Genomic DNA, 12,038 nt, shown 5'->3' with positions numbered 1-12,038 from the left:
TAAATTTCAAAATTCATCCTTGAAACCCATTTTAAAATCAGACATTGCATTACCATGTAAATGGTAATCATGAACAAAATATTTTCATTCATTAATTATAAAATTAAGTTTGATAGTGCACTGTGTCTCTGTTCAAAACTGTGGGTGACAGTTAATTAAGTTTTGATTTGTTTATGTTAAAACTATGTAATCTAAATGGATGGAAAATTGTTATGCAATTGAATTACATAAAATGTTAATTTAGACCAAATCATTTTGAGTGCAGATGATTTATGGTTTCTGTTACATCATTGTATTGAAAATTTTTGTTTCATACATTTTGTACATATACTGCTGATTTGTGTGCTACCTTGTTGTTTTTTTTTTCATCCTGGTGAAACAGTTGTGCATGATCCTTTGTACCAAAACCATATGCATGACACTATTTATTTTACTGATTCTGAGACTGGAAACAGACATTTCTTTAAAAACTATCAACAGTTTGAACAGAAATTATAGTATCAAACAATTTTTATAATTCATGAATGAAAATATTTTTGTAACATGATTTTTTAATGTACCATTTACATGGTAATGCAATGTCACATTTTTGTTTTAAAGGAAGATGAAAAGACTGATAAATAATTTTCTAATTCTATGAAAAGGCAACTAAAGACTTTTCTGTGACAAACAGAATTCATGTCTGATGTCATTCTTGTCATAAACAGATGTCTCAGGGTCAAAAGTAAAAGTCCTGCCATGTGTTTATTCATGAACTCAGCAGCTGTTAGAGGAACAACTCATTCAAGTCACAAGCATTCAAGTCAATCAAGACCTCAGAGTTGAAATTATTAAAGAAGAGAGACTAATTAAATGATGATTGTGCATTAGTGATGAACACCTGCTGTTGAATCTGGGGATCAGATGTTGATGTTTTATTGGTTAAAATGATGCCACCATCATGTAGATCAGTGTTTGCTTTAGTTGGGCTCTTGACCCTTGACTTTTTAATTTGTAAAATTGCTGTTCAGATTGCTTTGACAACTTTTTCATTGATAATCTATTTTGCATCATGTCTGAAATATGTATGTATATACATACATTTTCATTTTAGTTTATGTTCTGTTGAATAACAACTCTGTGTACAGTACACAATAATTTCTGCTGTAAATATGAAGAATAAATCTGTGCATTAATATTTAAATGTCTCATGCAGTCACTATTCTCAATGGTGACTAACAAAATATTGCTGAATGCATGCTGACAGTATGAATGTCAGCATTATAATGTTCTATATGAATTTTTCAATATTTTCATGTCTGTTTAATAGTAATTCATTTCTGAAGTAAATAAATAAACCAGAAGAATCATGACATTCAGTTTTAAAAACAAAGTGTGTTGCATTTTCAAGCATTTCTTAAATGCTTCAAAAGCAATTTCAGAGCAACCAAAGCACACTGATCTCCATGATGGTCTCAAGAATAAAACATCAACATCTGATGTTCTGTAACAGCATGTTCATCACTGTCAATCACTAATTATCTCTTCTTAATTTTACTCTTTAATTTGACTCTGTCTTCTGGTGATGTGCTATCATGTCACACACATCTCCCTTTTCATAAATTAATCATGCTGACAACAGAGTCTTGTTCACATTATTTGTCTGATTTAATTTACAAATAATTGAAAATTCAGAATTGAATTAATGAAAAATCAAACATCTGTATCCATGGTATTCATTGATCCACTATATTTACTCAAAAATTGTAATCACTATATTTAATAAAATTGTGTCAACAGATTCAGAATAATTAATTAAATTCAACACATAATTTCTTAATCAAATGAGATGATTCAAATTAACCATTCAAAATGAGTAAAAATGCACATTAAGTCAAATTTAAACATATTGGTTTCATTGGAGAAAAAATGCTCTGATACTATATGCATGTCAGTAATTCATCAAGAACACTATAACATTTGAAGTCATTTCACAAATTCATGTTTTTGTTGTTTACATGGAGATGATACAGGCATCATGTTCAAAATTGTGTCAAAAAACAGTTATTGAAGAATGTTAACAAACAGAATCACTGAAGGAAAATCTGTTTTAGGTTACCATTGTGGTCAATGTTTGCTTTAGTTCTCTTGACCCAACATTATCGTTGTTTCTGTAACTTAGACAACAGTTGAACAACAGAAAAATTTGGTGTTGATTATGTTTTGACATCATCATCTGACCTGAAACTCTGAGTTGGATTTATAATGCGATTTCTGTCCTGTGATTGCATGTAATATCTGGAATTTTCAACATAAACAGATTTTTATAAGCTCTTGATCAAATAATAAAAAAAATATATTTTATCTAGGCACACAAACATCAAGTATCAGCGTGAAAACCTCAACAATGGTGACCATCAAATGTTGCAGTGCATTCTGGGTGCCACCAATCAAAACTCATCAATAGCTCATCATGCATTGCATATTTTTAGTAGTTTGTTTTGTGACGTTCAGAGTTGATCTGTTTATCACCGTTGTTGAGATTCATACTCACATTCTTGATGTCAGAGTGTGCCTAAAGAACAATTTTTTGTTGGATCAGAACAATTTTAAGAAACCCTTCGGATTATACTGAAAATTTCAGATCTTATACTGCAGAATTACGGGACTGTTGTAATCAAAGTAAATCTAATTCAGAGATTCAGGGCAAATGATGATGACAATACATAATCAACACCACCAGACCACCTGTTCATTTGGCTTGTCTAACTGTTGTTTAACTCTGCAACAACAGCCAAACAAAATCTGTAAGAATCAATAGAGTAAAGCAAACATTATGAAAAATCATTTCTCTGTTATTTGACATCAATAATAACATTTTGAAAACACAGACAATTTCATCATGTTCTTTCTAAATTTAATGACGTCATGCTGTTTTGGCTGATCTCATTTTCTTTTACATAGTGTTTTTCTATAAATTTTTGTTTTGACAAATTACTCATTTTTAGAATCATAGCGGTCTTGAGTTAGTTAAGATTCTGATTTTTAGAGTTTCATAAAAATCTTGGCGTCTGAGCAATTCCCAATCTATGTTACAAAAGCACCAAATGAACGGGGAGTCTAAATTAGGCACAATTTAACTGAAGGAATTTGGGGATCTTAGATGCACGTCTAGAATATCACGCGACTCCGGGCATTACTAATCCTTTTGATTTAGTACATCGATTCAACAAAAAAAAAAAACAAAAAAACTAGAGCATAAGCAGCTAGCTCGACTGAAATTGATATAAAGAACAATAATTGAGGTGCAAAAAAAAATGTTAACAGAATTGTGAATAAAAGAATTTAATGAAGATTTGATTTTGAACTAAGTCACTTGCTAACCTATTTCTTGTGCCGAATAGACTCTTTATATCTGTTATTTTTTCTTCACACAAAAATGCCTTAAGCTTGTGATGTCTTTTTCACTTATCAGCTAATGAAGGGGTATGTTAAAGCCTTAAAGGAGCACATGCACTCGATGTTCTGATAAATATGAATCCTTGAAAACTTGTCAAATAATGACTAAAGGAAATTGTGTTAGAAATGTATAATTTTATCATATTTAGCCTACATATATTTACTATATGCATATTATTAATATTTACTCATATATATTGCATATTCACATGTTCCAATATTCTTTTATATCACAAGTAATCATATAACATCGTATAACTGTTTGAGCACAGGGCCTATGAGGCCTGCTTCTGCCTTTCTCTGCCTTGCACGAGAATATGTCACAATAACCTGCTTGTTCTTGCTTGCTTAGGAAAAACAGGATATCATGGAGCTTTTGGGAAGACGCGACGTGAGGAATGAAACATATAGAATATGTTCATGAGGCTTGCTTAGCCATATAGTCATATTGGGAGATAGCTATTGAAAACATGGGGCATCACTTATTTTTGTCACACATATTGCAGAGCTCACTGCTGTATTGTCTGACCTTCTTGCAAGAGTAAAATCTCAAAAGACTCTGTCTCTGACAGTGTTCTTTATTAAAGAGAGAAATATCTACAACACAAGTCAGAGAAGTAAAGACAGTAGATGAGCACTGGCTTGACCACTCAGACCCTCAACATTTGTAAGCAAACAATATGTGGTGGAGACTGCTTCTGTAAAAGAGACACCTAGGAATTTGACATGCTAATAAAAACAATGCAAAATGCTTCTTTTCACCCTTATGAGTGTGATGGTGTGTTTTGAATCCTAGTGAATTTTCACGCTTGATGTAAACTTTAAGGGTAATGTGTTTGTTTTTTTGTTTTTTTTTTACATTTAATCATTATAAGTGATCAGTAATGATCAGAAGAGAGGACTGTTATATACACTCAAAAAAATTATTCAGTCTAAATTTACATTTTATGTAATTCAATTGCATAACAATTTTCCATCCATTTAGATTACATAGTTTTAACATAAACAAATCAATAAACTAAATGTGAGTCATATGCATCAGTTATACGTGAATGAAACAGGTAAGTTTTATGTAATAATTCACAGCAAAGTCCCCACACTGCTCAGTGTTCATGTGTTTCCACACTACAGAGTGTTCAAGTAGACTGAAGCAGTGCTGGAGTTACGAAGATGTGATGATTGATCATTAATGATGAACAGCTGCTGTTATCAAGAAGAATCACGAAGGAAGAAACACAAGAACTACAACTGACTTCAGCCACAGCGAAGATGAAATCAACTGAAATAAAGACATTAAATCTCAAGATCTGATTAAACAGCAAAACAGCATCAGATTGACCTGATTTGACTTTATTTCTGTCAGACTTCTAGAAGCTCTTATTGAGAATTAACAGAGGTTTAGATGCTTTATTGTTTTGTTTGAATCACCATCAAGAGACCAGTGTTTCCTTTTGTTGAGCTCTTGACCCTTGACATTTTGGTATTAATATTACGCTGGTTGCTTTAATTGTGTGATAATTTAAATCACGCTAAAGCAAGCAAGTGAAGAGTTGTGAATAGATGATCCACTGATCTCATTTCAAGTCCAGTTTCTGATTAATTACTGTTTTAGGTTTTCATAGCTTCATATCTTGCAGTATTGTAAATATCAGAAAATTTGAATAATTTAAATCACTTTGTGCACAAAAGGTTTCATCTGTAGCAATACAGACCACAGACATCAGAATCAGTATATGAATCTCAACAATGGTGACAGTTAGAAAATATTCAGATGAAACTCTGAACATCACAAAACAAGCTACTGTCACAACTATAACAGCATACGTAAAATAATGAATTAATCAGACAATTCAGCTGCGTTGTTCATGCTGCAATGTGCTGATACATAATCTTGTACTATGCTGGTACCCAGCATGCATTGCAACATCTTTTGTTGACTGTCACCATTGTTGAGATTCATATGATTCTTGATGTCTGTGGTCTTTGATTGCTACAGATGAAAACTTTTGTGCTCAAAGTGATTTGTAAATTATTTAAATTATCTTATTTTACAAGACTACAATCTGAAGCTATGTAAAATCTAATGCAGTACTACATCCATACAACCAGATATTGGACATGAAATGAGATCTCGAAATGAGAAATTTTTTTTTCTTACTGGCTAAGCTAAGTGCATTTATATAAACACACAGTTAAAGCAACCAGTGTAATATTAACACCATGTCAAGAGTCAAGAGCCCAACAAAAGGAAACACTGGTCTCTTTGATGGTGATTTCAAACAAAACAATAAAGCATCTAAACCTCTGTTAATTCTCAATAAGAGCTTCTCTAGAAGTCTGACAGAAATAAAGTCAAATCAGGTCAATCTGATGCTGTTTGTGAAGCTGTTTAATCAGATCTTGAGAGATTTAATGTCTTTTATTTCAGTTGATTTCATCTTGCTGTGGCTGAAGTCATTTGTAGTTCTTGTGTTTCTCTTTCCTTGATTCTTCTTGATAACAGCAGCTGTTCATCATTAATGATCAATCATCATAATTATCTTCTTAACTCCAGCACTGCTTCAATTCTACTTGAACACTCTGTAGTGTGGAAACACATGAACACTGAGCAGTGTACTTTACTGTAATTATTACATAAATCTTACCTGTTTCATTCACGTATGACTGATGGATATGAATCAAATTAAGTTTATTGATTTGTTTATGTTAACTATGTAATCTAAATGGATGGAAAATTGTAATGCAATTGAATTACATAAAATGTCAATTTAGACGAATCATTTTTTGAGTGTAATTTTGTTTTTTAATTTTGTTGCTTTTGCATTGATTGCATTAATCTCATTTAAGTAAACATATAACTTCCATATCCATAGTATAATATATTTGAAGATAATATAACTGTATCTTTTATAATGTCCATTATTAATATGCATGTTAACAGTTTTTAGTGTTTTGGACCACATTTTTTGTCTTTTTGAAATTCTACATTTGTACACTAAAAACACATGAAAGCTGACAGACAGAGTCTTGGGTGTCCTGAAGAAGGATGTATCGAAAATGTCTTGTTAACTCTGAAGAAATTAGAATAATGCCTGTCTAAATGTGAAGGTGTGTTATAATGCGTTGTGGCAGACTTTGCCATTCATTTTCTCCCAAATTCTACAGTAAAATCTCATGAAACTTGACACAGACAGAGTCTTGGGTGTCCTGAAGAAGAATTAATTCCAATTTTCTTGTTAACTCTGAAGGAATTTGAATAATGCCTGTCTAAATGTGAAGGTGTGCTATAATGCATTGTGTCAGACTGGCATTCATTTTCTCCCAAATTCTACAGTAAAATCTCATGAAACTTGACACAGACAGAATCTTGGGTGTCCTGAAGAAGAATTAATTCCAATTTTCTTGTTAACTCTGAAGGAATTTGAATAATGCCTGTCTAAATGTGAAGGTGTGCTATAATGCATTGTGGCAGACTTTGCCATTCATTTTCTCCCAAATTCTACAGTAAAATCTCATGAAACTTGACACAGACAGAGTCTTGGGTGTCCTGAAGAATTAATTCCAATTTTCTTGTTAACTCTGAAGGAATTTGAATAATGCCTGTCTAAATGTGAAGGTGTTCTATAATGCATTGTGTCAGACTGGCATTCATTTTCTCCCAAATTCTACAGTAAAATCTCATGAAACTTGACACAGACAGAGTCTTGGGTGTCCTGAAGAAGAATTAATTCCAATTTTCTTGTTAACTCTGAAGGAATTTGAATAATGCCTGTCTAAATGTGAAGGTGTGCTATAATGCATTGTGGCAGACTTTGCCATTTATTTTCTCCCAAATTCTACAGTAAAATCTCATGAAACTTGACACAGACAGAGTCTTGAGTGTCCTGAAGAAGAATTAATTCCAATTTTCTTGTTAACTCTGAAGGAATTTGAATAATGCCTGTCTAAATGTGAAGGTGTGCTATAATGCATTGTGGTCAGACTTTGCCATTCATTTTCTCCCAAATTCTACAGTAAAATCTCATGAAACTTGACACAGACAGAGTCTTGGGTGTCCTGAAGAAGAATTAATTCCAATTTTCTTGTTAACTCTGAAGGAATTTGAATAATGCCTGTCTAAATGTGAAGGTGTGCTATAATGCATTGTGGTCAGACTGGCATTCATTTTCTCCCAAATTCTACAGTAAAATCTCATGAAACTTGACACAGACAGAGTCTTGGGTGTCCTGAAGAAGAATTAATTCCAATTTTCTTGTTAACTCTGAAGGAATTTGAATAATGCCTGTCTAAATGTGAAGGTGTGCTATAATGCATTGTGTCAGACTGGCATTCATTTTCTCCCAAATTCTACAGTAAAATCTCATGAATCTTGACACAGACAGAGTCTTGGGTGTCCTGAAGAAGAATTAATTCCAATTTTCCTGTTAACTCTGAAGGAATTTGAATAATGCCTGTCTAAATGTGAAGGTGTGTTATAATGCATTGTAGCAGACTTTGCCATTCATTTTCTCCCAAATTCTACAGTAAAATATCATGAAACTTGACACAGACAGAGTTTTGAGTGTCCTGAAGAAGAATTTATTCCAATTTTCTTGTTAACTCTGAAGGAATTTGAATAATGCCTGTCTAAATGTGAAGGTGTGCTATAATGCATTGTGGCAGACTTTGCCATTCATTTTCTCCCAAATTCTACAGTAAAATCTCATGAAACTTGACACAGACAGAGTCTTGGGTGTCCTGAAGAAGAATTTATTCAATTTTCTTGTTAACTCTGAAGGAATTTGAATAATGCCTGTCTAAATGTGAAGGTGTGTTATAATGCATTGTGGTCAGACTGGCATTCATTTTCTCCCAAATTCTACAGTAAAATCTCATGAAACTTGACACAGACAGAGTCTTGGGTGTCCTGAAGAAGAATTAATTCCAATTTTCTTGTTAACTCTGAAGGAATTTGAATAATGCCTGTCTAAATGTGAAGGTGTGCTATAATGCATTGTGTCAGACTGGCATTCATATTCTCCCAAATTCTACAGTAAAATCTCATGAAACTTGACACAGACAGAGTCTTGGGTGTCCTGAAGAAGAATTTATTCCAATTTTCTTGTTAACTCTGAAGGAATTTGAATAATGCCTGTCTAAATGTGAAGGTGTGCTATAATGCATTGTGGCAGACTTTGCCATTCATTTTCTCCCAAATTCTACAGTAAAATCTCATGAAACTTGACACAGACAGAGTCTTGGGTGTCCTGAAGAAGAATTTATTCCAATTTTCTTGTTAACTCTGAAGGAATTTGAATAATGCCTGTCTAAATGTGAAGGTGTGCTATAATGCATTGTGTCAGACTGGCATTCATTTTCTCCCAAATTCTACAGTAATATCTCATGAAACTTCACATAGACAGTCTTGGGTGTCCCGAAAAAGAATGCATTGAAAATTTCATGTTAACTCTGAAGGAATTTGAATAATTCCTGTCTAAATGTGAAGGTGTGTTATAATGCATTGTGTCAGACTGGCATTCATTTTCTCCCAAATTCTACAGTAAAATCTCATGAAACTTGACACAGACAGAGTCTTGAGTGTCCTGAAGAAGAATGTATTCCAATTTTCTTGTTAACTCTGAAGGAATTTGAATAATGCCTGTCTAAATGTGAAGGTGTTCTATAATGCATTGTGGCAGACTTTGCCATTTATTTTCTCCCAAATTCTACAGTAAAATCTCATGAAACTTGACACAGACAGAGTCTTGAGTGTCCTGAAGAAGAATTTATTCCAATTTTCTTGTTAACTCTGAAGGAATTTGAATAATGCCTGTCTAAATGTGAAGGTGTGCTATAATGCATTGTGGCAGACTTTGCCATTCATTTTCTCCCAAATTCTACAGTAAAATCTCATGAAACTTGACACAGACAGAGTCTTGGGTGTCCTGAAGAAGAATGCATTCCAATTTTCTTGTTAACTCTGAAGGAATTTGAATAATTCCTGTCTAAATGTGAAGGTGTGTTATAATGCATTGTGGCAGACTTTGCCATTTATTTTCTCCCAAATTCTACAGTAAAATCTCATGAAACTTGACACAGACAGACTCTTGAGTGTCCTGAAGAAGAATTTATTCCAATTTTCTTGTTAACTCTGAAGGAATTTGAATAATGCCTGTCTAAATGTGAAGGTGTGCTATAATGCATTGTGGCAGACTTTGCCATTCATTTTCTCCCAAATTCTACAGTAAAATCTCATGAAACTTGACACAGACAGAGTCTTGGGTGTCCTGAAGAAGAATGCATTGACAATTTTCTTGTTAACTCTGAAGGAATTTGAATAATTCCTGTCTAAATGTGAAGGTGTGCTATAATGCATTGTGTCAGACTGGCATTCATTTTCTCCCAAATTCTACAGTAAAATCTCATGAAACTTGACACAGACAGAGTCTTGAGTGTCCTGAAGAAGAATTAATTCCAATTTTCTTGTTAACTCTGAAGGAATTTGAATAATGCCTGTCTAAATGTGAAGGTGTGCTATAATGCATTGTGTCAGACTGGCATTCATTTTCTCCCAAATTCTACAGTAAAATCTCATGAAACTTGACACAGACAGAGTCTTGGGTGTCCTGAAGAAGAATGCATTGACAATTTTCTTGTTAACTCTGAAGGAATTTGAATAATGCCTGTCTAAATGTGAAGGTGTGCTATAATGCATTGTGTCAGACTTTGCCATTCATTTTCTCCCAAATTCTACAGTAAAATCTCATGAAACTTGACACAGACAGAGTCTTGGGTGTCCTGAAGAAGAATTTATTCCAATTTTCTTGTTAACTCTGAAGGAATTTGAATAATGCCTGTCTAAATGTGAAGGTGTGCTATAATGCATTGTGGCAGACTTTGCCATTCATTTTCTCCCAAATTCTACAGTAAAATCTCATGAAACTTGACACAGACAGAGTCTTGGGTGTCCTGAATAAGAATGCATTGACAATTTCATGTTAACTCTGAAGGAATTTGAATAATGCCTGTCTAAATGTGAAGGTGTGCTATAATGCATTGTGTCAGACTGGCATTCATTTTCTCCCAAATTCTACAGTAAAATCTCATGAAACTTGACACAGACAGAGTCTTGGGTGTCCTGAAGAAGAATTAATTCCAATTTTCTTGTTAACTCTGAAGGAATTTGAATAATGCCTGTCTAAATGTGAAGGTGTGCTATAATGCATTGTGTCAGACTGGCATTCATTTTCTCCCAAATTCTACAGTAAAATCTCATGAAACTTGACACAGACAGAGTCTTGGGTGTCCTGAAGAAGAATTAATTCCAATTTTCTTGTTAACTCTGAAGGAATTTGAATAATGCCTGTCTAAATGTGAAGGTGTGCTATAATGCATTGTGGTAGACTTTGCCATTCATTTTCTCCCAAATTCTACAGTAAAATCTCATGAAACTTGACACAGACAGAGTCTTGGGTGTCCTGAAGAAGAATTAATTCCAATTTTCTTGTTAACTCTGAAGGAATTTGAATAATGCCTGTCTAAATGTGAAGGTGTGCTATAATGCATTGTGGCAGACTTTGCCATTCATTTTCTCCCAAATTCTACAGTAAAATCTTATGAAACTTGACACAGACAGAGTCTTGGGTGTCCTGAAGAAGAATTAATTCCAATTTTCTTGTTAACTCTGAAGGAATTTGAATAATGCCTGTCTAAATGTGAAGGTGTGCTATAATGCATTGTGGCAGACTTTGCCATTCATTTTCTCCCAAATTCTACAGTAAAATCTCATGAAACTTGACACAGATAGAGTCTTGGGTGTCCTGAAGAAGAATTAATTCCAATTTTCTTGTTAACTCTGAAGGAATTTGAATAATGCCTGTCTAAATGTGAAGGTGTGCTATAATGCATTGTGTCAGACTGGCATTCATTTTCTCCCAAATTCTACAGTAAAACCCAGGGAAAGCTGACACAGATAGAGACTTGGTCGTTCAGAAAAATAATTTATTGTCATTTTTGTATTAACTAATTTGAATAATGCATGTAGAAAATAGTAGGAAATAATCAGTGCTATAATGTATTTTAACAGACTTTATTCTCATGGAAAACTCCACAGTATAATATATTTGAACATAATAAAACTGTATATTTTATTTTTTGTGCTTTGGGGCACATTTAATTCATAACCGCTGAAATATATGTCTTCGTCAGCTTTTTGGCCGCTCCGTGTCTCCGTACCGTAATACCACAAATAGACGTGCAGCTGAAACCTGGTGGCGGCTCACTTGACCGGGTGTTCACAGATGGCGGCTCACTTGACCGCGGTCACTTCTCCCAGGGAAAAAAAACGCCCATCCGTAAAAAAACAAAACAAAAGGAGAAAGCGCTGCCATATAATCCGTGAAATCCTCGTCGCCAACTGTTGTGTTTGTTCCAGAACACAAATAAAAGTCGGGACAATGGTGGGCAGTTCTTCTTTCTTTAATTCTATACTGTACAATAACTGAATCACGAACTCCGTTAACACAGGTGTCTCTCTTTCTTTTTTTTTTAACTGGACAACCAAAATCTAACCCAGAGTGGCCAACAGTGCTTATTCTTGAGTTTAGTCTGGGTGTATTCAA

Source organism: Onychostoma macrolepis, chromosome 22, assembly GCF_012432095.1.
Source record: "Onychostoma macrolepis isolate SWU-2019 chromosome 22, ASM1243209v1, whole genome shotgun sequence".
NCBI classification, from domain to species: domain Eukaryota; kingdom Metazoa; phylum Chordata; class Actinopteri; order Cypriniformes; family Cyprinidae; genus Onychostoma; species Onychostoma macrolepis.
This window is presented reverse-complemented; position numbering follows the sequence as displayed.